The sequence below is a fragment of the Pseudophryne corroboree genome, chromosome 1 (assembly GCF_028390025.1).
Source record: "Pseudophryne corroboree isolate aPseCor3 chromosome 1, aPseCor3.hap2, whole genome shotgun sequence".
NCBI classification, from domain to species: domain Eukaryota; kingdom Metazoa; phylum Chordata; class Amphibia; order Anura; family Myobatrachidae; genus Pseudophryne; species Pseudophryne corroboree.
This window is the reverse complement of record NC_086444.1, coordinates 315,356,824-315,383,315: the sequence shown is the minus strand read 5'-3', so window position 1 is coordinate 315,383,315 and position 26,492 is coordinate 315,356,824. Positions and strand designations below refer to the sequence as shown.

Genomic DNA, 26,492 nt, shown 5'->3' with positions numbered 1-26,492 from the left:
ACAGAGAGAGCGCAGGATACATGTGTGACCGGAGGGGGGGGGGGGGGGGTTAACATAGAGCACAGTATGTGTGTGTGTATGTATATATATATATATATATATATATATGTATGTTGTATGTATGTGACGGGGGACCTACAGAGAGTGCAGTGTTGATGTGTGACGGGGGACCTACAGAGAGAGCGCAGTATATGTGCGACTGGGGTGATCTACTGGGAAAGGCAGCGTATGTATCACTGGGATCTACAGAGAGAATAGTATGTGTTACAGGAGGGGATCTATAGAGAACATATCTGATGAGGATCTACAGACACCACAGCATTTGTGGCAAAGGAAAGCTGTAGAGCAGCTGTATATGTGTCAGAGAGGTCTTGTAGGGTTGCAGTGTATGTGACAGAGGGGACTTGTAGCGCTGCAGTATATGTTACAGCGAGACCTATATCTAGGCTTGCCATAATATCCCTTTAATTCGAGACACCTATGATTTACACAGGTCTTGTGGCTGGCTAAATTCAAGCCTACATTTCACCTGGTTTCAATCAGCCACAGAACCTGTGTGAATTATAGGTGTCCTGAATTAAAGGGATATTAAGGCAAGCATACCTATACCCCAGGTTACATAGACCTATGGAAGGTAATAAAGATTATCCATCTCCACTGTTACAAACACATATGCACATGCACCTGAGATAAGTAACAGACAGAAACAGTAATAGATCTGTAGAGCAGGAGTATTTGTGACCAGGGGGACCTGTAGAATAGCAATATGTGACAGGGACCTTATAGAGTGCAGCATATGTGACAGAGGGAGTCTGTAAAGCAGCTGTATATATAGTAGAGGGGACCTATAGAGTAACTATGTAACAGCGGAGGCAAATAAAGTGGCTTGTTATATTGACAGATGAGACTTGTAGAACAGATGTATAATAGCAGAGGGGAAAACAGAACATACATGATACCTACAAGGTGGATCTCCAACTCACATTTGGCCCCAATATGTGACAGACGCGGCTCAATAGAATACAGACTTTTGTTCCTTTGTTTGTTTGTTTTCAATATACAGCTAGACATACACACTTATGAGCGGTGATAAGGTTCAGCCATCTTCACTGTTACACAACAACACATGCACAGAAGATGAATAATAATCCCTTTCCACAAAAGGTATAACCCGGTTTATTGCTGGGGCAACCTGGATCCAAGTTTGGTGGGAAAAGGTCTGAAAAAAAGAACTCTGGTCGCATTACCCGTGAATCCGACTCTGGTAGCTGCCAGGGTCAAACCAAAGTAATATGTTGAAACGCATTGCATCTAATTCTGTGCTTGCATCATTTCTTATGTAGCAACTTATCAAGCCAATCTTCTAGAGTTTTTTTTTTTGTTTGTTTGTTTTATTTGGACTCGGTGTTAAATGGTCAATAAATACACACAAGTTTTATCATCAGCATTTTTGCTGTCTGTAACTGTTATGTATTGTAATTTTTACATTTTTTACATTTTCTAGTTGCCAAAAAATAAATACAAATATAATAGTAGTGAGATGTTACTGGACAAATGCACAGTACAAAGTAATTGTACACTGTATTAGCATACCGGATATTCCAGTCTTCTATGTGGTTTTACATTTGGGGTTTTTAAATGCATACACCATTCACATAATAGCAACTAAGATTGTACTTGCAGCATTCTTTTATCCAAGTCTGCAGACTGGCTGGAAGTGATGTGGGTAATTGCCTTAAAAATACTGAAAATATTCTATTCATATAGTGGAAATGGGAAAATGTACACACGTGAGATGCTAAAGGGGCATACACACGGTGCGATATGAACTACCGATATGGACGGGTTGTGTATTGGTGACCGGCGGTTGGGATACAAGCGGTCACCATACAGATGCCGGGATCTCTGTGTTCAGATTGCTGGTGGAGGGGGCGAGTGGCGAGCGCAACAAAGCCCCTGCGCCTGCCACAGGTTCTATTCCCACTCTATGGGTGTCGTGGACACCCACGAGTGGGAATAGTCCCTGTCAGTCGGCATGCCGACTGTCGGGCTTCCCACCAGGTGGTATTCGGCGTCGTTATAGTGACCGCATATCCGCATCCCTCATGGACTATATATTCCATATCTGTAGAAAACATAGTACATATCGCACCGCATGTAAACAGCTTGCGATTGCAGATGTGTGCTCTCTCGGGGTCAGAATTGCAGGAAAAAAATAGACTGTGCATGCAGCTCAATTTTGACTAGAAAGTTTACAATCTACAATGAGCTATTTCTAGTATAGTCAAAACCAGCCGTAGCCAAAATCGCACAGTGTGCATAGTCAATATCGATGGTTCTGGGCTCCGGGGAGTACAAAGGAAATCGCAGTCATAATCGTCCATAGCCAGAATCGCACCGTGTGTATGCACCTTATTTCCTGAAAGTGAACAATGCTACGTACACACCACTTTGTTAGATTGTAACTAATAAAAATCAGGGGATAGAGTATAGAATTAAATGAAACTATTACAAAGTTTCTGTTTATTTTTAATGAATGAAAGTAGAGCTTGATTTATCTATAGGTATCATTACATTCAAATCTTTTGGTAGTATTGTGTCATAATTAGCTCGTTTTATGGAGAATAATAGCTGCTATTATATAGCAATTCTGGTAATTATGTGATCAGGATAAAAATGATGTACCATAGAAGCGTGTCTTAGCAAGTAGCGTGCTTCTAGCTGTACTGGTGCTGTAAGCGGTACAGCACAGTCTCTGGCTGGGCAAATTAAATAATCCTCCTGGATCACTATTATGGTGAAGCTGCAACATTGAGGGGAATTCAATTCTCGACATCAACACAATGTGCTGTTCCGGAAAGGCATACCTCATAATCGTGCGAGGAGAAACCTGTGGTGTTGGCACTACTGTAATTGGGCGATGTGTATTGTTCATTCTAGCACCCTGCACTTGTCACAACCCATGTAGGTCTTCTTTCCTGCCTGGGGTGTCGCTCTTTTCTCTGCTTCTTCTAGCACACTCTGGTCTGTATCTCAGTGCTATGATACAGAGGAAAGAGGAACTATACGGTTGTGACAGGTGCAGAGCGCTTGCCTTCACTAACAGCACCAGCATAGGAAGGATGCCATTACTTGCCTTCGCTACCAGCACAGTTGGTGTGCTTTTGTTTGTCTTCACATGGTGTATGACAATGCTTGGGATTTTTGAATATGGTCATTATAAGTAGGTCCTCTAGCCTCAAGTGTGGAGACATGTTGAGTACTTTCTGGCATATGTTATGGGAATGTACCCAGGGTACATTACTTCTGGGTAGAGGTGTGGCATTGTGTGTTGGCTGCAGTAATTGATGTCCAGGTTGAAGACTACCTCAATATGTATACATATTTATTTTGATGCTAAAGAAGACCATTATAGTGAGAGCCTGGGTGACCCATGACCTGCACAAGTGGAAAGCCCTTGTGAATGAAACTCTGCATCATGAAAGATACATACTGTATACTGCAGTTGAAATGCCTCTAAAGTACTACAAGATCTGGCCCTGCTGGTATAACTAGCTATGCGCGATCTTCTACACATAGGGGGTCATTCCGACCCTATCGTACGCTGCAGTTTTTTTTGCAGCAGTGCGATCGCGTATGTCCTGCGCATGCATGCGGGCCGCATTTCGCAGGCACGCCGCTGCCATCGCCGAGCAGCGACGAACTGAACGAAGAAAGCATTCGCAGCGGCGAACGCTAGAAGATTGATAGGAAGAGGCCGGCCGGGGGTGTCAACTCACCATTTTGAAGGTGAGTCCGGGCGAACGCAGGCGTGTCCAGTCGTTTCCAGGGAGGGTGCCTGATGCCAGCTCTGGACAAGATCATCGCAGCGGGTGAGTAAGTCCTGAGCTGTGCAGAAACTGCACAAACTTTTGTTTGTGAGGCTCTCTGCACAAGCGAGCGAAGCCCTGCATAGCGAATCCCTCCTCGCTTGTAGGCGGCGACTACCTGATCGCAGCAGTGCTAAAAGTAGCCTGCTAGCGATCAGGTCGGAATGAGGGCCATAGTTATGGTAATGTTGCAGTGCTACATGTTCAAAATCATTTTATGTTTCTTGATTTTATGTGCACAGTCATGTGATTGCATTGGATCACTGCATTTTATTTGTGTGCGTTTGCTTCCATGTCTTCGTTTCAGATGGTTACTAGTGTTGTAAAATTAATAAATGCCAAAGAAAATTCCTGAGCTTAAAAAAAAAAAAAAAAAAAGTCTGCCATGACCCATCTTGCTCCTAGGATGCAGACTGTCATGGTAGGCAGGACAGGCTCCTCTAACTAAACAAACAAGCAGGCAGTGACTGACAGCTGAGCAGTTTTGCTTTGCAGAAATTATAGTGTGGAGTGATTCATACACAGGAAGGCCAGTGATACTATAGCAACTGAACTCTTTGCCCCATATGAGTGTGATACCATTAAAACACTGCCCTAAAGAGGAGTTGCAGCTGTCTGTAATAAAGGTCAGGATGCAGTAATTTTTGGTGTAATGTTAGATTATCACTGAACAATATGATTTTTCATTGTGAATACCTGAAAAGTTGGTCTGTAGTTTTAATGTTGGGATCAATGAACGCTGTGTTCCTTTCATCTTAAATGTTCTTGAGAAATGTATCCGTGAAACAGACCTCACAAAGGCAATACTCTTGTTCTAGCCAGCTGTTTGTCAAATGAAAACTGCTTCTTACAGGAGCATTCATTTTAAATATCGTCCTATATATCACATTAATACAGTCATATGAAGAAAAAAGTACTCCCTCTCTTATATCTCTGGTTTTATACACCACCGAGACATAATTTTGCCCAAGGTTCAGTTTCCTGACGGCCTCACATTTTCTGCCTAGAACACTTTAGTATACTATTTTTGTGAAAAGGGTTGTTCTATTGGATAACGTTACACACAATCCATACGTGGTCATCTTTCTGATGACCGTCACAATCTTGTATGGGTGTTTGAAAGGGAACAAGTGGTAAAGTAGGTTTACTGAAGACATCATAAAATATATGCCACTTCTGCAGGCATGTGATCAGATCAAAGACTAGAAAAAGAGCCACTCAACGACTCAATTAATCTTTATTCTGTATCTATGACTAGGTTTGGGTATCTAGACATCTCCCGCCTCGATGTCTGGAAGTGCAGCATGCCTGTCAAAGTATAAAATCTTTAACATCGGTCTGTCTCTCTATAAAAAGAGGTGATTTGCTAGTCCTCTGGTAGCTAATGTGTATTAACTGTAAGGAGAAGATTGCCTACGTGGAGTTGTAGTGACAAGAGAGTTTGGAAGTTATGAGTTTGTTCCACTCCCAATAGTTGCATCTGCATTAATTCACAGGCCTTATTCATCCTTGACCATATGACTAAATTGGTATTGTGAGCTGAATGCTCTGTTAATAGTTTTGAAATGAACTTCCTGGAGTAATGCGGATTGTAAATGTTTCATGGTTGATTCAAAATTAATACATCATTAGAAGAGAAAATGGAAGAAACATTGCCCGACCAATCCGTAATCGTTCTGTGCCACACCTTAGAAAGATCAATAAAAATTAGGTCTTTGTTAATGTACCTAGGGGTCTATTCATGTAGCAATGAAAAGAGTGGAGAAGTGAGCCAGTGGAGAAGTTGCCTATGGCAACCAATCAGATTTTCTCTGACGTCCTAGTGGATGCTGGGAACTCCGTAAGGACCATGGGGAATAGCGGCTCCGCAGGAGACTGGGCACAAAAGTAAAAGCTTTAGGACTACCTGGTGTGCACTGGCTCCTCCCCCTATGACCCTCCTCCAAGCCTCAGTTAGATTTTTGTGCCCGGCCGAGAAGGGTGCACACTAGGGGCTCTCCTGAGCTTCTTAGTGAAAGTTTTAGTTTTAGGTTTGTTATTTTCAGTGAGACCTGCTGGCAACAGGCTCACTGCATCGAGGGACTAAGGGGAGAAGAAGCGAACTCACCTGAAGTGCAGAGTGGATTGGGCTTCTTAGGCTACTGGACACCATTAGCTCCAGAGGGACCGAACACAGGCCCAGCCTCGGAGCTCGGTCCCAGAGCCGCGCCGCCGGCCCCCTTACAGAGCCAGAAGCAAGAAGAGGTCCGGAAAAATCGGCGGCAGAAGACATCAGTCTTCAACAAGGTAGCGCATAGCACTGCAGCTGTGCGCCATTGTTACTCAGGCACACTTCACACTCCGGTCACTGAGGGTGCAGGGCGCTAGGGGGGGGCGCCCTGAGCAGCAATGTAAAACACCTTGGCTGGCATAAATACACCACATATAACCCCCAGGGCTATATGGATGTATTTTAACCCCTGCCAGAACTTACAAAAAATCGGGAGAAAAGGCAGCCGAGAAGGGGGCGGAGCCTATCTCCTCAGCACACAGGCGCCATTTTCCATCACAGCTCCGCTGGAAGGACGTCTCCCTGACTCTCCCCTGCAGTCCTGCACTACAGAAAAGGGTAAAAAAGAGAGGGGGGGCACTAATTTGGCGCAGTTTTGATACTAACAGCAGCTATAAAGGGAAAAGCACATTTTATAGTGGTATTCCTGTTTATATATAGCGCTCTGGTGTGTGCTGGCATACTCTCCCTCTGTCTCCCCAAAGGGCTAGTGGGGTCCTGTCCTCTATCAGAGCATTCCCTGTGTGTGTGCGGTGTGTCGGTACGATTGTGTCGACATGTTTGAGGAGGAAAATGAGATGGAGGCGGAGCAATTGCCTATTATACAGTTGTCACCCCCTGGGGAGTCGACACCTGAGTGGATGAGCTTATGGAAGGAATTGCGTGACAGTGTCAGCTCGTTACGACAGACAGTTGACGACATGAGACAGCCGGCTACTCAGCTTGTGCCTGTCCAAGGGTCTCAAACGCCATCCGGGGCTTTAAAACGCCCGTTACCTCAAATGGCAGACACAGACACGGATACTGACTCCAGTGTCGACGATGATGAGACAAACGTGACTTCCACTAGGGCCACACGTTACATGATTGAAGCAATTAAAAATGTATTGCATATCTCTGATAATACAAGTACCACTAAAAAGGGTATTATGTTTGGTGAGAAAAAACTGCCTGTAGTTTTTCCTGTATCCGAGGAATTAAATGAAGTGTGTGAGGAGGCGTGGGTTTCCCCCGATAAAAAACTGATAATTCCTAAAAGGTTATTGGCATCGTACCCTTTCCCGCCAGAGGATAGGGCACGTTGGGAAACACCCCCTAGGGTGGATAAAGCGCTCACACGTTTGTCAAAACAGGTAGCACTACCCTCTCCTGATACGGCCGCCCTAAAGGAACCTGCCGATAGAAAGCTGGAGAATATCCTAAAATGTATATACTCTCACACGGGTGTTATACTGCGACCAGCAATCGCCTCAGCCTGGATGTGCAGTGCGGGCCTGGCGTGGTCGGATTCTCTGACTGAAAATATTGATACCCTAGATAGGGACAGTATATTACTGACTATAGAGCATTTGAAGGATGCATTTCTATATATGCGTGATGCACAGAGGGATATTTGCCGACTGGCATCAAGAGTTAGCGCGCTGTCCATTTCTGCTAGAAGAGGTTTATGGACGCGGCAGTGGTCAGGTGATGCGGATTCTAAAAGGCACATGGAAGTATTGCCTTATAAGGGGGAGGAGTTATTTGGGGTAGGTCTATCAGACCCGGTAGCCACGGCAACTGCTGGAAAATCCACATTTTTACCCCAGGTAGCTTCTCAACCTAAGAAGACGCCGTATTATCAGGCGCAGTCCTTTCGGCCCCATAAGGGCAAGCGGGCAAAAGGCGCCTCATTTATGCCCCGTGGCAGAGGGAGAGGAAAAAGGCTGCAACAAACAGCCAGTCCCCAGGAACAAAAGCCCTCTCCCGCCTCCGCAAAGTCCTCAGCATGACGCTGGGGCTTTACAAGCAGACACGGTGGGGGCCCGTCTCAAGAAGTTCAGTGCGCAGTGGGCCCACTCGCAAGTGGACCCCTGGATCCTTCAAGTGGTATCTCAGGGGTACAAATTGGAATTCGAGACGTCTCCCCCTCGCCGTTTTCTAAAGTCTGCTTTACCGACGTCTCCCTCAGACAGGGAGGCAGTATTGGATGCCATTCACAAGCTGTATTCCCAGCAGGTGATTATCAAGGTACCCCTCCTACAACAGGGAAAGGGGTACTATTCCACACTATTTGTGGTACCGAAGCCGGACGGCTCGGTGAGACCAATTTTAAACCTAAAATCCTTGAACACTTACATACAAAGGTTCAAATTCAAGATGGAGTCACTCAGAGCAGTGATTGCAAACCTGGAAGACGGGGACTATATGGTGTCTCTGGACATCAAAGATGCTTACCTACATGTCCCAATTTGCCCTTCTCACCAAGGGTACCTCAGGTTTGTGGTACAGAACTGTCACTATCAGTTTCAGACGCTGCCGTTTGGATTGTCCACGGCACCCCGGGTCTTTACCAAGGTAATGGCCGAAATGATGATACTCCTTCGAAGGAAGGAAGTTTTAGTTATCCCTTACTTGGACGATCTCCTGATAAGGGCAAGATCCAGGGAACAGTTGGAAGTCGGGGTAGCACTATCTCAGATAGTGCTGCGCCAGCACGGTTGGATTCTCAATATTCCAAAATCTCAGCTGATCCCGACTACCCGACTCCTATTCCTAGGGATGATCCTGGACACAGTCCAGAAAAAGGTGTTTCTCCCGGAGGAGAAAGCCAGGGAGTTATCCGAACTAGTCAGAAATCTCCTAAAACCAGGCCAAGTCTCAGTGCATCAATACACAAGGGTCCTGGGAAAGATGGTGGCTTCTTACGAAGCAATCCCATTCGGCAGATTCGACGCAAGAACCTTCCAGTGGGATCTGCTAAACAAATGGTCCGGGTCGCATCTTCAGATGCATCAGCGGATAATCTTGTCACCAAGGACAAGGGTGTCTCTCCTGTGGTGGTTGCAGACTGCTCAGCTTCTAGAGGGCCGCAGATTAGGCATTCAGGACTGGGTCCTGGTGACCACGGATGCCAGCCTGAGAGGCTGGGGAGCAGTCACACAGGGACGAAATTTCCAAGGCTTGTGGTCAAGCCTGGAGACATCACTTCACATAAATATCCTGGAGCTAAGGGCCATCTACAATGCTCTAAGCCTAGCAAGACCTCTGCTTCAAGGTCAGCCGGTGCTGATCCAGTCAGACAACATCACGGCAGTCGCCCACGTAAACAGACAGGGCGGCACAAGAAGCAGGAGGGCAATGACAGAAGTTGCAAGGATTCTTCGCTGGGCGGAAAATCATGTGATAGCACTGTCAGCAGTGTTCATTCCGGGAGTGGACAACTGGGAAGCAGACTTCCTCAGCAGACACGACCTCCATCCGGGGGAGTGGGGACTTCACCCAGAAGTCTTCCACATGATTGTGAACCGTTGGGAAAAACCAAAGGTGGACATGATGGCGTCCCGCCTCAACAAAAAACTGGACAGGTATTGCGCCAGGTCAAGGGACCCTCAGTCAATAGCTGTGGACGCTCTGGTAACACCGTGGGTGTACCAGTCAGTGTATGTGTTCCCTCCTCTGCCTCTCATACCCAAGGTACTGAGGATCATAAGAAGGAGAGGAGTAAGGACTATACTCGTGGCTCCGGATTGGCCAAGAAGGACTTGGTACCCGGAACTTCAAGAGATGCTCACAGAGGACCCGTGGCCTCTACCTCTAAGAAAGGACCTGCTTCAGCAGGGACCCTGTCTGTTCCAAGACTTACCGCGGCTGCGTTTGACGGCATGGCGGTTGAACGCCGGATCCTGAAGGAAAAAGGCATTCCGGATGAAGTCATCCCTACCCTGATCAAAGCCAGGAAGGATGTAACCGTGCAACATTATCACCGGTTTTGGCGTAAATATGTTGCGTGGTGCGAGGCCAGGAAGGCCCCTACAGAGGAATTTCAACTGGGTCGTTTCCTACATTTCCTGCAAACAGGACTGTCTATGGGCCTAAAATTAGGGTCCATTAAGGTTCAAATTTCGGCCCTGTCGATTTTCTTCCAGAAAGAACTGGCTTCAGTTCCTGAAGTTCAGACGTTTGTCAAGGGGGTACTGCATATACAGCCTCCTTTTGTGCCTCCAGTGGCACCTTGGGATCTCAATGTAGTTTTGGGGTTCCTAAAATCACATTGGTTTGAACCACTCTCCACTGTGGACTTAAAATATCTCACTTGGAAAGTGGTAATGTTGTTAGCCCTGGCTTCAGCCAGGCGTGTCTCAGAATTGGCGGCTTTTATCCTATAAAAGCCCTTACCTAATTTTTCATACGGACAGGGCAGAATTGAGGACTCGTCCTCAATTTCTCCCTAAGGTGGTTTCAGCATTTCACTTGAACCAGCCTATTGTGGTGCCTGCGGCTACTAGGGACTTGGAGGACTCCAAGTTGCTGGACGTAGTCAGGGCCCTGAAAATATATGTTTCCAAGACGGCTGGAGTCAGGAAATCTGACTCGCTGTTTATCCTGTATGCACCCAATAAGCTGGGTGCTCCTGCTACTAAGCAGACTATTGCTCGTTGGATTTGTAGTACAATTCAGCTTGCACATTCTGTGGCAGGCCTGCCACAGCCTAAATCTGTAAAAGCCCATTCCACAAGGAAGGTGGGCTCATCTTGGGCGGCTGCCCGAGGGGTCTCTGCTTTACAACTTTGCCGAGCAGCTACTTGGTCAGGGGAAAACACGTTTGCTAAATTCTACAAATTTGATACCCTGGCTGAGGAGGACCTGGAGTTCTCTCATTAGGTGCTGCAGAGTCATCCGCACTCTCCCGCCCGTTTGGGAGCTTTGGTATAATCCCCATGGTCCTTACGGAGTTCCCAGCATCCACTTAGGACGTCAGAGAAAATAAGAATTTACTTACCGATAATTCTATTTCTCATAGTCCGTAGTGGTTGCTGGGCGCCCATCCCAAGTGCGGATTGTCTGCAATACTTGTACATAGTTATTGTTACAAAAATCGGGTTATTATTGTTGTGAGCCATCTTTCAGAGGCTCCTCTGTTATCATGCTGTTAACTGGGTTCAGATCACAGGTTGTACGGTGTGATTGGTGTGACTGGTATGAGTCTTACCCGGGATTCAAAATCCTTCCTTGTTGTGTACGCTCGTCCGGGCACAGTATCCTAACTGAGGCTTGGAGGAGGGTCATAGGGGGAGGAGCCAGTGCACACCAGGTAGTCCTAAAGCTTTAACTTTTGTGCCCAGTCTCCTGCGGAGCTGCTATTCCCCATGGTCCTTACGGAGTTCCCAGCATCCACTACGGACTATGAGAAATAGAATTATCGGTAAGTAAATTCTTATTTTAAGTAACATTTGTCAACTGCATTCTATAAAATTATATGTAGAAGCTGATTGGTTGCCATGGGCAACTTCTCCACTGGCTTACTCTCCACTCTTTTCACTGGTTCATGGAGAGACCGCCTAGTGCGGTACACATTACCTTGAACAAAGGTAAGCAGTGTCATCAACGTATCAAGTGAATGTAGGGATGGCATATCAGGGAGTTAAGGAATTAATAAAACATTGAATCTGATTTTCATGAGGCCTTTGTCCCTCCATGTTATAAATAGAGTTTTGACTACAGTTGGTGGGAAAAGAAGGATTTCCCCCAAATGGATATATGGAGATTTTGGCGCCCATCAGAGCAATTCAGTTGTTGCTTGATTGGGTATCCAATACTTTTTATGCACCCAAATAGACGTGGTTTATCTGTGAATAGTCTAATCCCGTCTAAAGTATTCCCTGCAGTGCGAAAAGGCCCTTTTGGGCGCCCAAACGGACACTTCTGCTCGCCAGCTCAGAAGGCTGTGAGCAGTAATGTTGGTGCAGGCAGTGGTTGTGCCCGAACGGCAGCACATTTGAGTTGCCAATGGGCGCCACCTAGTGGTCGATGCATAAAAAACAATTGAATTGCCCGTTTACAGTTAATTTCTCTGACGTCCTAGTGGATGCTGGGTACTCCGTAAGGACCATGGGGAATAGACGGGCTCCGCAGGAGACTGGGCACTCCAAAAGAAAGATTAGGTCCTATCTGGTGTGCACTGGCTCCTCCCTCTATGCCCCTCCTCCAGACCTCAGTTAGAATCTGTGCCCGGCTCGAGCTGGTTGCACACTAGGGGCTCTCCTGAGCTTCTAGTAAAGAAAGTATTTGTTAGGTTTTTTATTTTCAGTGAGATCTGCTGGCAACAGACTCACTGCTACGAGGGACTTAGGGGAGAGAAGCGAACCTACCTGCTTGCAGCTAGCTTGGGCTTCTAGGCTACTGGACACCATTAGCTCCAGAGGGATCGAACACAGGCCCAGCCTCGGTCGTCCGGTCCCGGAGCCGCGCCGCCGTCCCCCTTGCAGAGCCAGAAGCAAGAAGAACATTCTGGAAATCGGCGGCTGAAGACTCCGGTCTTCATTAAGGTAGCGCACAGCACTGCAGCTGTGCGCCATTGCTCCCTATGCACACCACATACTCCGGTCACTGATGGGTGCAGGGCGCTGGGGGGGGGGGGGGGGGGGCGCCCTGGGCTGCAATTAGAGTACCTTACATTGGCAAACAGCACATAATATAGACTAAAAAACTATATATGTGCAAAAATCCCCTGCCATAATATTAATATAAGAGCGGGAGAAGTCCGCCGAGAAAGGGGCGGGGCTATCTCCCTCAGCACACTGGCGCCATTTCCTCTTCACAGCTCCGCTGGAAGACAGCTCCCCAGGCTCTCCCCTGCAGTTTCCAGGCTCAAAGGGTAAAAAAGAGAGGGGGGGGGCACTAAATTTAGGCGCAAACTGTATATGTAAAGCAGCTATAGGGAAAAATCACTTTGTGTTAGTGTAAATCCCTGATTATATAGCGCTGTGGTGTGTGCTGGCATACTCTCTCTCTCTCTGTCTCCCCAAAGGACTTTGTGGGGTCCTGTCCTCAGTCAGAGCATTCTGTGTGTGTGCGGTGTGTCGGTACGGCTGACTCGACATGTTTGATGAGGAGGCTTATGTGGAGGCGGAGCAGGTGCCGATAAATGTGATGTCACCCCCTGCGGGGTGACACCAGAGTGGATGGTTATGTGGAAGGTTTTACACGACAGTGTCAACTCCTTACATAAAAGGTTCGATGACATAACAGCTGTGGGACAGCCGGCTTCTCAGCCAGTGCCTGCCCAGGCGTCTCAAAGGCCATCAGGGGCTCAAAAACGCCCGCTACCTCAGATGGCAGACACAGATGTCGACACAGAGTCTGACTCCAGTGTCGACGAGGACGAGACTAATGTACATTCCACTAGGGCCATCCGTTGCATGATTACGGCAATGAAAAATGTGTTGCACATTTCTGACATTAACCCAGGTACCACTAAAAAGGGTATTATGTTTGGGGAGAAAAAGCAACCAGTGGTTTTTCCCCCATCAGATGAGTTGAATGAAGTGTGTGAATAAGCGTGGGCTTCCCCCGATAAGAAACTAGTGATTTCTAAAAAGTTACTGATGGCGTACCCTTTCCCGCCAGAGGACAGGTTACGTTGGGAGACATCCCCGAGGGTGGATAAGGCGCTCACACGCTTGTCAAAAAAGGTGGCACTGCCGTCTCAGGATACGGCCGCCTTAAAGGAGCCTGCTGATAGAAAGCAGGAGGCTATCCTGAAGCCTGTATATACATACTCAGGTACTATACTGAGACCTGCAATTGCTTCAGCTTGGATGTGTAGTGCTGCAGCAGCTTGGTCCGATACCCTGTCGGAAAATATTGATACCCTCGACAGGGATACGATTTTGCTAACCATAGAGCATATTAAAGACGTCGTCTTATATATGAGAGATGCACAGAGGGATATTTGCCGGCTGGCATCTAGAATTAATGCAATGTCCATTTCTGCCAGGAGAGTATTATGGACTCGGCAGTGGACAGGTGATGCGGATTCTAAAAGGCACATGGAGGTTTTGCCTTACAAGGGTGAGGAATTGTTTGGGGATGGTCTCTCGGACCTCGTTTCCACAGCAACAGCTGGGAAGTCGACATTTTTACCTCGGGTTCCCTCACAGCCTAAGAAAGCACCGTATTATCAGGTACAGTCCTTTCGGCCCCAGAAAGGCAAGTGGGTTAAAGGCGCGTCCTTTCTGCCCAGAGGCAGGGGTAGAGGGAAAAAGCTGCACCATACAGCCAGTTCCCAAGAACAAAAATCCTCCCCTGCTTCCACTAAGTCCACCGCATGACGCTGGGGCTCCACTGGTGGAGCCAGGTGCGGTGGGGGCCCGTCTCCGGAATTTCAGCGACCAGTGTGTTCGCTCACGGGTGGATCTCTGGGTTCTACAAGTGGTATTTCAGGGATACAAGCTGGAATTCGAGACGTCTCCCCCTCGCCGTTACCTCAAATCAGCCTTGCCAGCTAATCCCCAGGACAGGGAGGTAGTACTGGCGGCAATTCACAAGCTGTACCTCCAGCAGGTGATAATAAAAGTTCCCCTCATTCAACAAGGACGGGGTTACTATTCCACAATGTTTGTGGTACCGAAACCAGACGGTTCGGTGAGACCCATTCTAAATTTGAAATCCTTGAACACTTATATAAGGAAGTTCAAGTTCAAAATGGAATTGCTCAGGGCGGTTATTGCAAGCCTGGAAGAGGGGGATTACATGGTATCACTGGACATCAAGGATGCTTACCTACATGTCCCCATTTACCCACCTCACCAGGTGTACCTCCGTTTTGTGGTACAGGACTGCCATTACCAATTCCAGACGTTGCCGTTTGGTCTGTCCACGGCACCGAGGGTATTTACCAAAGTAATGGCCGAAATGATGATACTCCTTCGAAAGAAGGGAGTTATAATTATCCCGTACTTGGACGATCTCCTTATAAAGGCGAGGTCCAGGGAGCAGTTGTTGGTCGGAGTAGCACTATCTCAGGAAGTGCTACAACAGCACGGCTGGATTCTGAATATCCCGAAGTCGCAGCTGGTTCCTACGACGCGTCTGCTGTTCCTGGGTATGATTCTGGACACAGAACAGAAGAAGGTGTTTCTCCCGGAGGAGAAGGCCAAGGAGTTGTCATCTCTGGTCAGGGACCTCCTAAAACCAAACCAGGTGTCGGTGCATCACTGCACGCGAGTCCTGGGAAAGATGGTAGCTTCTTACGAGGCAATGCCATTCGGCAGATTCCATGCACGGATCTTTCAGTGGGATCTGTTAGACAAGTGGTCCGGATCGCATCTTCAGATGCATCGGCTGATCACCCTGTCCCCGAGGGCCAGGGTGTCTCTGCTGTGGTGGCTGCAGAGTGCTCATCTACTCGAGGGCCGCAGTTTCGGCATACAGGACTGGGTCCTGGTGACCACGGATGCAAGCCTCCGAGGTTGGGGGGCAGTCACTCAGGGAAGAAACTTCCAAAGACAATGGTCGAGTCAGGAAGCTTACCTACACATAAATATTCTGGAACTAAGGGCCATTTACAATGCCCTAAGTCAGGCAAGACCCCTGCTTCAAAACCAGCCGGTGCTGATTCAGTCAGGCAACATCACGGCGGTCGCCCATGTAAACCGACAGGGCGGCACAAGAAGCAGGATGGCGATGGCAGAAGCCACAAGGATTCTCCGATGGGCGGAAAATCACGTGATAGCACTGTCAGCAGTGTTCATTCCGGGAGTGGACAACTGGGAAGCAGACTTCCTCAGCAGGCACGACCTCCACCCGGGAGAGTGGGGACTTCATCCAGAAGTCTTCCAACTGATTGTAAACCGTTGGGAAAGGCCACAGGTGGACATGATGGCGTCCTGCCTAAACAAAAAGCTAGAAAGATATTGCGCCAGGTCAAGGGACCCGCAGGCGATAGCTGTGGACGCTCTAGTGACACCGTGGGTGTACCGGTCAGTTTGTGTTCCCTCCTCTTCCTCTCATACCGAAGGTACTGAGGATAATAAGGAGAAGAGGAGTAAGAACTATACTCATTGTTCCGGATTGGCCAAGAAGAGCTTGGTACCCGGAACTTCAAGAAATGATGTCAGAGGACCCATGGCCTCTGCCGCTCAGACAGGACCTGCTGCAGCAGGGGCCCTGTCTGTTCCAAGACTTACCGCGCTGCGTTTGACGGCATGGCGGTTGAACACCGGATCCTGAAGGAAAAGGGCATTCCGGAGGAAGTCATTCCTACGCTGATTAAAGCTAGGAAAGAAGTAACCGCAAACCATTATCACCGCATATGGCAAAAATATGTTGCTTGGTGTGAGGCCAGGAAGGCCCCAACGGAGGAATTTCAGCTGGGCCGTTTCCTGCACTTCCTACAGTCAGGGGTGACTATGGGCCTAAAATTGGGTTCCATTAAGGTCCAGATATCGGCTCTATCGATTTTCTTCCAGAGAGAACTGGCTTCACTACCTGAAGTTCAAACTTTTGTTAAGGGAGTGCTGCATATTCAGCCCCTTTTTGTGCCTCCAGTGGCACCTTGGGATCTCAACGTGGTGTTGGATTTCCTAAAGTCACATTGGTTTGAGCCACTTAAAACCGTGGAATTGAAGTATCTCACGTGGAAAGTGGTCATGTTGTTGGCTTCGGCCAGGCGTGTATCAGAATTGGCGGCTTTGTCATGTAAAAGCCCTTATCTGATTTTCCATATGGATAGGGCAGAATTGAGGACTCGTCCCCAATTTCTCCCTAAGGTGGTATCAGCCTTTCATCTGAACCAACCTATCGTGGTGCCTGCGGCTACTAAAGACTTGGAGGCTTCCAAGTTGTTGGACGTCGTCAGGGCCCTGAAAATTTATGTTTCCAGGACAGCTGGAGTCAGAAAGACTGACTCGCTATTTATCCTGTATGCGCCCAACAAGTTGGGTGCACCTGCTTCAAAGCAGACTATTGCTCGCTGGATCTGTAGTACGATTCAGCTTGCACATTCTGCGGCTGGACTGCCGCATCCTAAATCAGTGAAAGCCCATTCCACGAGGAAGGTGGGCTCTTCTTGGGCGGCTGCCCGAGGGGTCTCGGCTCTACAACTTTGCCGAGCAGCTACTTGGTCGGGGTCAAACACATTTGCTAAATTCTACAAGTTTGACACCCTGGCTGAGGAGGACCTAGAGTTTGCCCATTCGGTGCTGCAGAGTCATCCGCACTCTCCCGCCCGTTTGGGAGCTTTGGTATAATCCCCATGGTCCTTACGGAGTCCCAGCATCCACTTAGGACGTCAGAGAAAATAAGAATTTACTCACCGGTAATTCTATTTCTCGTAGTCCGTAGTGGATGCTGGGCGCCCATCCCAAGTGCGGATTGTCTGCAATACTTGTATATAGTTATTGTTTAACTAAAGGGTTATTGTTGAGCCATCTGTTGAGAGGCTCAGTTGTTATCATACTGTTAACTGGGTATTGTATCACGAGTTATACGGTGTGATTGGTGTGGCTGGTATGAGTCTTACCCGGGATTCAAAATCCTTCCTTATTGTGTCAGCTCTTCTGGGCACAGTATCCTAACTGAAGTCTGGAGGAGGGTCGTAGTGGGAGGAGCCAGTGCACACCAGTAGTCTAAAGCTTTCTTTTAGTTGTGCCCAGTCTCCTGCAGAGCCGCTATTCCCCATGGTCCTTACGGAGTCCCAGCATCCACTACGGACTACGAGAAATAGAATTACCGGTGAGTAAATTCTTATTTTTCAAATATTTTGTGCACTTGATGCTAGTCTTAATAATCAAGGCATGTGTATATTTGTGTTTTAAATGCATTGAAAGAGTTTAGATGTACAGTATGTCCTACAAATCTAATAGCTTGTAAACAGATGGGCCTTTCTTCGGCTTCTGCAGTAGCAACCATTTGGGCAAGACTACCTGTCTCCAAGGATGTATCGGACCCTACAGGGTGTATACTGTATGTGTCTGCTAAGTGTGGCTATATTTACCATATAGGTAAATCCCTAGCATGCCACAGCTCACAAAAGATCTTGTGTTTATTTTATTGGTCCATTTCTATTTTTGGTACGTATTATTTCTCTTCTACTAGTTTGTATTACTAAAAGCTAATAGAGGAAGTGGGTGTTTGCACACATTTTATCTGCGCAAGTCGTTTATATAGGATAACTAATTTCAGTACGTTTTGTTTACCTTGCCTGTGGCAGTGGCACTTCTGAATATAGCCCTATAGGAAGTTATGCAGTGAAACCCATTAGAACTTTCAAACTTTTTTAAAATTTCTCACTCGCACACAGTATCTAATGCAGCTATGATATTAACATGTTTATATGCCTATATAAGTGTTGCTGGCAGTAACTGGACCTCTGCAACATGAGAGGTGCAGTGGTTCTCAAAATTGGTGGGGGGCGGATTCAATTGTGGGTGCAACAGATTTGGCCAGTTGAAATAGCATGACACCCCCCTGCCGACTTTACGGCGGCAGGATCTTGCTTAAGTGTTCGCTACCACATAGGGTGGCAAGCACTTTTAAGCGAAGAGGGATGTTAATTGGCCGGGCAAACGGTGTGAGTCGGGCTGCCGTTGCCAGTGTTTAAAGCAGTCTGCCCCTGTTCAACCACAGTTAAATTCCTCCCTTAGTCCTTAGGACCCCAGTTAATGTTTTCCAGGTCCCCTAGCAGGTGCACAGGTGTATTAATTACTTACTGATACATTTTAAAAGATCCACAAATGGGACTAATTATTTCCCTTGCAATTCTGTGAGGAGACCTAGAAAACTAACGATTTAGGGTCCTGAGGACCAATTTTTAGAACCTATGAGGTACAGTAGTGTTCTGTATTCGCATGTTGCAACAATTGTATACTGTGCATTGAAACCCTGATATTGAAAGCCCAGGATGGATCGGTGTCCTGCTTCCTGCTGTGCGTTCTCTATGTGCTGAGATACGTTACTTGCTGTTTCATCGTCATCAGTCAGGAAAAATCTAGATCACACAATACATACACACTTTCTATAGAACAAAAAATGTTTTATCTAAAATGTCAGCACTGTGCGTGTTTTCCCTATATATGACCACTAATGTTTAAGAAACGAGCTGTATCACTTTTATAGGAGGAAAAGTAGAATTTACAGAGCCTCCAACATGACCCCTTCCATCAGAAACAAAATGTTCTGCTCCTGGCCTTCCCTCTTAATGTATGATTGCTGTCATGTGTTAAACACATTTCTTATTAATTATCTAGCTCAACAAATGTAAGGGCCATTATAAATTAAGTCCAGGAGCAGAGTATATTGTACCTGATGTTAGAGGGTCTGCATTTATGCGGCAGACTTTCACATGTGTACCTTTTTTGGAGGTGTGTTATCCAGTTGTATTTCAGTTTTTAAGTCTGTCTACATATAAAGAGGTTTTTTTATATAGATCAAATAAAGGCACTTCTTAACCCTAATATATGTAAAAGGCTGCTTATTCAATTCACTAGAATATGACTTTTCCACAGAGGCTCTCTGCAAAATAGCCCCGGTCCAGTTACCCTGGAATTCCACCCAGGTAAAAGGGCAGTGTAAACTGGTGACCCGGGTCATATACCCCAAGTCCCGTTAAAAGCATAGAGAGAGATGGATCACTGGCGCTTGGAGATGACGTCATTACAAAGCAGCAGCAGAACAGTAATGCTGCACGCAGGTGAAGTGTGAAAGGGACTGACCCAGAAATAACCCAGATCGAAGGTGTCAACAGGGTTGGAACAATGTTTAAAAACCCAGGTCGGACCCAGGTTTTTTGTGGACAAGGGGTATAACTATAATCAGTATCCTCTCTTGCTGCTTTACAGTTTCCACTATCAAGTGTTAGGTGTTTCTCTAGTAAAGCAGTACTTTACAATAAAATCGACCGTACAGGTTGTCTCCCATCTCTGAAAATCCAATATCCAAAACATTCCGAAATACAAAATTTTGTGTGTGCGACTAAGATAGTGAGACCTTTTGCTTTCTCATGGTTTAATATAAACTAACTTTTTTTTTTCAAAATTGAATTTTTATTGAAAATCCACAATATACATTCAGATTATCCTACAAAACATATACCAAAGTAAACTAAACAAAAAATAAAGGCAAGAAGGATAAAGGAGGGGGTGTGGGGTACAGTATCAATAATAAGGGTACTCCCAAAACACACGCATACTGTAAGCACACCAGTAACATTCTGCAACTGGTTACAAGTATTTTTTGTAAAACAAAAAACGGTTATAAAACATAAACGGAATTCAGAGTTGAGACCTAAATTCCACGCATATATCTATATTGAGGAAAATGAACATACTTGAAGTTAACTTAAGGTGATTCAAGGTAACTTAGTTTCAGTACCCACTGTGTTTACAACCGCTCTAGAATCTGCTCTATTATCGCTCCACCCAAACCACTTCATTGACGGATTTGTAGCAGATGAAAAGTTTGAACTTTATTTTCTGTAGCTGCAAAATTTGGTAAGAAATATACACAAACTTTGTTTCATGCTCAAAAAAAGTCTTTAAAATATTGTTTCAAAATACCTACAGGCATTGTATGTAAGGTATAGATGACATACACCTGCATTTTTGTGTAGACTTGGGTCCATCCCCAAGATACTTCATTATGGTATGCAAATGCTCCAAAATACTGAAAAATATGAAAGCCACAATACTTCTGTTCCCAAGTGTTTTGGGTATAGGAGACTAAACCTGTATTTACTTTACCTTAATTGCTGTTTTCTGGTCACTAACACGTTATAGCGAGGCCACTCTGGAACCGCTGGCCATTTCAAACACTTCCATAGCGAATAGTTTGTGGACCCGCTATGGAGAAATGCAAGGTGTCAGTGGTGATGTCACAGTAACTATTTCCTAATGCCCAATATATGACGCAGATCTGTACATTGACAGGGTCATTATGCAAGCATATCTCATTCAATGACCAGAAACAGAAGGTGAAGGTGGCCATGCCCAAATTATTAATATAGGAGGTGTGGGAAACGCTTGTTCCATAAAGATAACGTTTCATCTTTCTGTAATGAGTGAGAGCGTAATCCTTTACGTCTTACAGAGCAGCATCTCACTGCCTGTCTAACAGCAGGGGCGGATTTAGTGGTCAGGCCGTCCCTAGGCACATTATTGCTACCTTCCACTCCCCCCCCCCCCCCCCCAATCATGTTACTGCGTCCTTCATGTCGGGACCAGTCCCAATGCTTCTAAACTGGCAAAGCAGCTCTGACTTAACCCTACCACCACCTCCAGCATCACAATTTGTTGCCCATTGCCCACCCCATCAGTTAAGAAATAGAATAAAAAGAGGTTGTAATGTCCCCCAAAAAATAATTATCTGGCCTGGGAAATCAACCTCTGTCTAACAGAACATGGCATTTTACATTAATGGTTCAAATTGCAGTTTTGGGGTTTAGTGGTCCTTTAGGAAGGACTTGCCCATACAGTAGGTTGTTTAAATTGTACAGCACAGAGCATGTGAGACATTTTAGTCTCCTGCATGGTGTGGTTAAAGATTTCCTAACCTCATGCATTGCTCTGTTTTGCACACCCATCTGACTGTGAGTGTATGTAATTACAGCGTGCCTACAGTATTTCTATGCAAGCTTTGCATCAACTTGTGGAACCTGTTTTTATTTGTTCCAATATTGTTATCTATTTTACTGTAATGTAACCTGTCATGTCTTAAATAGACTCTTGATTCAGACTTCAGCATGTGTGCAGTACTACATATAGCTTAGTGATTCATGTGCAAACCTTGGGGTAGATGTATTCAAGTTCCTGCTTAGATCATTAAATCGTTAAAAGAAATCCTATATGTAATTGTACATACATGATTGGCTGAAATAAAATTTAGAAACTTTGATAATGTAAATGCTTGATCCCTGTGAGAATAACTATGGCTGTGCACATTTCCTCTCTTGAGGTATAGGCACAGCTTACAGTATTTGTTTCCCATCTAGAATTTACCCTGTGTAATTCCAAAGTGGGCGTGTGAACTGCCTTTGCTTTCCTTATAAGGACCAATTAACCCTACTTCGATTTTCTTTTGGTTTTATTTTATATGTAGTAATACATAGTTGCCTACCCTTCCGCATTCTGCAGGAGACTCCCTGAAATGGTAGTAATCTCCCTGACTCCCTGAACAGACCATCAATCTCCCTGATTGCACCGTACCCATAATGCAGCTATTACATTCTTGGGGGGGGGGGGGGGGGGGAAATGAGATACACATGCGTTCAATTGGGATCAACAGTGCTTTTTCCTTGCATTGGTTATAAGGCAAATTGGGGCAGATGTATTAACCTGGAGAAAGCATAAGGAAGTGATAAACCAGTGATAAGTGTAAGATGATAAACGCACCAGCCAGTCAGCTCCTAACTGTCAATCTGCATATTGGAACTGATTGGCTTGTGCGTTTATCACCTCGCACTTATCACTGGTTTATCACTTCTTTACACCTTCTCCAGGTTAATACATCTGCCCCAATGATCCCTATGGCTACATGCATTTTAAATACGGTTTCTGGTGTCCACTTACATTATATAGAATCTCTTGTAAAACACAATACATGAACAAATCCTGAAAAATATCAGTGTCTTTTCTTCAACAATAGATCTTACTAACTTTGGGGCTCATTTACATTTGGATGTAAGTCATTTTCATGACACGTCTCTCAGATGTAGCAGTACACGTCCGCACTGATAGGTGTTACTCTCACATCTCCCTGAAATGCTTTTACAGATGTAGGCATGTAGGAGTTTACCTCCATACATGTGCTATTAATATTTTAATAATAGTTAATGTATTACATGAAAGATACTGTGGATTTTGGTTATGACAGAAGGTCATTCAGCTGTGGACGGAGTAGCTATTGCTGCTGCTTCCTAGCTCTGTATGGTGATGCAGGAGGAGGCGTCTATTATGCAACAGTAGTGATCTGACCTGCGTCCTAGAGACATCGGATAACTCCCACACCATCGGACGACTTGTGGCGCCTATGGAGACGCGCAAGCCACTTGTCGTAGAGGCCAGGAAATGTCAGTGCAACAACAGAGATCCCTGGCCTTTTCCCTCCGCCTAAACAGCGGTGACAAGCCTCTATTTTCACAAACTGAGGCAGTTGCCGCACCCTCCCCACCCCCAAAGGCATTAGAATGTCAATCAGTCTGATGCCATTCCTACGTCCTGTGCATGCACAAAGTGCCAAACATCGATACTATGCCCTTCAGGGTTCACATCCTACTGGACCTGAATGAGGTCCAAAATGTACTGTATGACAGTGGTGGCTTATTGAATGGTTTTGGGATATTTTTTTCTGTTGTCATAATACTTCAGAAAATAAGTCAGAACACCTAATGGCTATTTGCTTATTAATGGAGATTATTTTAGAAATGTTGAAGGTTAAGTAAGTATTGCCAGATTTGATCTGGGAACTTTCTGTTTATCCTCTTGGGAGGTAATCTGAGGCCAGTACACTATGTGACTTGCTGCCCTTCCAATGACTTTTATTTTTTGATAATTTCTTTGCTTCTACCAGCTATAAATGTAAATATTTCTTTGTAAGTTTCTCCATGTCCATCCTGAATCAATGCTGTTAAAGAAGTTTTATGAAAAGACCTTCTATAAAACACATTACCATGCTTTGTATCTTATTAGTTAAAATTTTGTAGTGTGTCTGTGTATATATGAGCCCCTGAATTAGTTATTCAGGCACATTTCCCTTTGGTCTACCACCAGTTTTGGATGCAGTCCCTAGAGCCAGCATGTGTTAATATTCTACTTGAGGGAATTTGTCAGGGAGTTACTGTTTGCCATTTAAACTTTTTTCCCCCATAAAGTTATGTACAAACTTAAATTTGTGGCTATGTACTAATAGCATAATGCAGGGGATTCACAGAAATCTTCTGCAGAATGTAATCAGCACTACAGATTGTAGTCCCCATTATTATCAATGGGGGGACTGCGATCTTACCCCTATGTACTAAACCCTGAAAAGTAAAGCCACTTTAATGTACACCATTCTCAGATGGTGTAAACTGTTTTAAGCCTATGGTGGCATAGTAGCAGGAGAGAGAGAGAGATCTTTTGATCCCCTTACCGCAACCTTTGTCTGACGCTGGGGACGATTCCGGAAAGTCAGTGTGAATGTGCAGTGTATGTAATTTTTCACGTTTGAGAAACTCTGGGGGAATTTGACACTGCGCATTCGCACGGTGTCCATTTCCCCCAGAGGAGTGTTTCACAAACATGAAAAATTGTTCCAGATTACCGGGTGTTATTGCTACCGCTGTCCCTGTTAGTTTCCCTACGTACGTAACAGGGATATTGTCGATAAAATGAAAATATCTGCTGCAAGTGTTAACAATTGCTGCAGTTCCATGATAATGAACACATAAGTTCCTAAGTGCCAAAAATGCATAAGAATTTTAATCTTTAAGAACGTACAGAATGTTTTTTTTTTCCAATTATTATTTCTTCTAGTATATTTTCAATTTAGGATTTTTTTTTTGTTTTGTTAGCACACACATTGTGTGACTCACGTAAGGCTTGTAAAGATTAATAAAGATTAAATTGTTGCTAAAGCATTCCAGTAATTTTACATATACTGTCTCAGTTTATTCATAAACCTTTTTATGGTAATGTTGTGTTTAAATGTTCTGATGCATGATGCAGAGTCACACCATTCTTTATTACAATAGAATGTGAGCATCCCACACAGTACTACCATTTTCATGCAGTCCAATTGTATAATTACATATAAGGAACAGAGGGTCAGCTGTATTAAGCCTGAAGAAGTGATAAAGAAATAAGTGGAAGGTGATAACGCACCAGCCAATCGGCTCCTAACTGTCATTTCTCTTACGTCCTAGAGCAGGGGTGGGGAACCTCCGGCCCGCGGGCCGTATAAGGCCCGCGAAGCAGTTTGGTCCGGCCCACCCGCTCCTCTCAGTGAGACACGCCACCGCACAGTCCGGCGGCAGCGTGTCTCAGCTGTCACCACACGGAGGAGAGCGCGGCTATTGTCGGGCGGCGGCGTGTAGGACTTGAAACCAGCCGCCGGTTCGTGAGCCAATCAGAGCTCGCGGACCGGCAGCCAATCAGGAGCCGCGGCTGCCGGTCCGCGAGCTCTGATTGGCTGTCGAACCGGCGGCTGGTTTCAAGTCTTACACGCCGCCGCCCAACATAGCCGCGCTCTCCTCCGTGTCCCGCCGAAAGGAGCGATAAGCGGGACGGGGGGAATCTGTATACCTGGCACTGTGGGGGGGCATCTGCATACCTGGCACTGTGATGGGGCATTTGTATACCTGGCACTGTGGGGGCATCTGTATACCAGGCACTGTGAGGGGCATTTGTATACCTGGCACCGTGGAGGCATTTGTATACCTGGCACTGTGAGGGCATTTGTATACCTGGCACTGTGGGGGCAATTGTGGATCTGGCACTGCACTATTGGGGGCATATGTGTATCACGTCCCATTTTAACTGGCCACACCCATTTTTTTGGCGCACGCTGGGGCAGACTTGTATGGCCCCCGAAGGATTTTATAAATATCCAAATGGACCTCGGTAGAAAAAAGGTTCCCCACCCCTGTCCTAGAGGATACTGGCGTCCACATAAGTAGCATGGGGTATAGATGGGTCCACTAGGAGCCTTGGGCACTTGAAGAAATCAATAGTGTGTACTGGCTCCTCCCTCTATGCCCCTCCTACCAGACTCAGTTTAGAAAATGAGGAGCCGGTCACAGCTAGGGGAGCTCTCCTGAAGAGTTTTCTGCATTTATTTTCTATTTGTTGTTTTCAGGCAGGGCTGATTGGCAGATTTCAGCCTTGTCCATTTTCTTCCAGAAACAATTGGCTTATACCTCTGAGGTTCAGACGTTCTTGAAGGGTGTTCTGCACATCCAACCACCCTTTGTGCCTCACGTAGCACCTTGGGATCTTAACGTGGTGTTGCAGTTTCTGCAGTCGGACTGGTTTGAACCTTTACAGGAGGTTAACGTTAAGTTTCTTACATGGAAGACTGTTACACTGTTGGCCTTGGCTTCCGCAAGGCATGTGTCCGAACTGGGGGCGTTGTCACACAAAAGACCCTATTTGATTTTTCATGAGGATAGAGCTGAACTCAGAACTCGTCAGCAGTTTCTTCCCAAGGTGGTGTCTGCGTTTCATATCAACCAACCTATTGTGGTTCCAGTGCTGACTGACACCTCTGCTACCTCAAAGTCCCTGGATGTTGTGAGGGCTTTGAATATCTACATGAAGAGGACAGCTTGTCACAGAAAATCTGACTTGCTGTTTGTTCTCTATGAGCCCAAGAAAATTGGGTGTCCTGCTTCAAAGCAGTCTATTGCTCGCTGGATCAGACTTATTATCCAGCATGCTTATTCTACGGCAGGATTGCAGGTTCCTAAAGTACAGGCCCACTCTACTGGGTTGGTGGGTTCTTCCTAAGTTCTACAAGTTCGATACTTTGGCCTCTGAGGACCTTCAGTTTGGTCAATCAGTTCTGCAGGAACCACAGCACTCTCCCACCCGGTTTGGGAGCTGTGGTACATCCCCATGGTA

General features: G+C 45.9%; 1 protein-coding gene across 2 annotated transcripts in view; it reads left to right on the top strand.

The window, feature by feature from the left end:
- Positions 1-26,492, top strand: part of HIP1R (huntingtin interacting protein 1 related) — a 315,167-nt gene that overhangs the window by 93,441 nt on the left and 195,234 nt on the right. The window lies entirely within an intron of this gene.